General features: G+C 35.4%; 1 long non-coding RNA gene across 1 annotated transcript in view; it reads right to left on the bottom strand.

Moving 5' to 3' along the window:
* The window catches only part of LOC107730732 (uncharacterized), a 3,224-nt gene extending 2,805 nt beyond the window's left edge, over positions 1–419 (bottom strand). Inside the window, exon 1 of the long non-coding RNA XR_001638712.1 lies at positions 384–419. This is a non-coding gene — a long non-coding RNA (uncharacterized LOC107730732). The remainder of the gene's footprint in view (positions 1–383) is intronic.
* Between the last annotated feature and the right edge of the window lie 233 nt (positions 420–652).

Raw genomic sequence — 652 nt, 5'->3', positions numbered from 1 at the left:
CCCTGTTTGTGTCATGCTTCCCTTGCCCTCATGTATTCATGCCATTGGTTCCTCTGTTCATTGTGTCATGTTCTGATTGGTTGTCTAGGTCATGTGTCTTGTTTCCCATTGGTTTGTTCTTGTCTTGTGACCCTCTTGTTTGCTATAAGTAGCCATCATGTTCCCATAGTCTTCGTCGTGTATTGATGTTGTAACTCTGCTGTTGGTGAGTCCTGTCCATGCCAAGTCAAGTCTGTTCTGTTCATGTCAAGTCTGTTCTAGTCAAGTCAAGTCAAGTCTTGGATTATCGTTTGGATGTTTGGATCACTTGTAAATAAAGTGCACTTGGGTTCTCACTTCAACTTGCCTTCAGTGGATTGAATTCGTTACAGATATTCACATACCAGTTTGATTGAGTTTTTCATTTGATGAGTACATCTACAGCAGGAGAGAAAACAGTAATATAAAACAAGCTAAAAAAAATTACACACACAAACACACACACACATATATATATATATATATATGTACATTTTTTTGGTAACATTTCAAAAAGTGAAACTTTCATATATTCTAGATTCATTACATGTAAAGTAAAACATTTCAGAAGTTTTTTTTGTTTTAATTTTAATTAGAGCTTACAGCTCATGAAAGTCAAAAATGCAGCATCTCA

The sequence above is a fragment of the Sinocyclocheilus rhinocerous genome, unplaced genomic scaffold (assembly GCF_001515625.1).
Source record: "Sinocyclocheilus rhinocerous isolate Xijiao unplaced genomic scaffold, SAMN03320098_v1.1 scaffold2358, whole genome shotgun sequence".
Lineage (NCBI taxonomy): Eukaryota > Metazoa > Chordata > Actinopteri > Cypriniformes > Cyprinidae > Sinocyclocheilus > Sinocyclocheilus rhinocerous.
The sequence above is the reverse complement of the archived record's forward strand: the minus strand, read 5'-3'. Positions and strand labels throughout refer to the sequence as shown.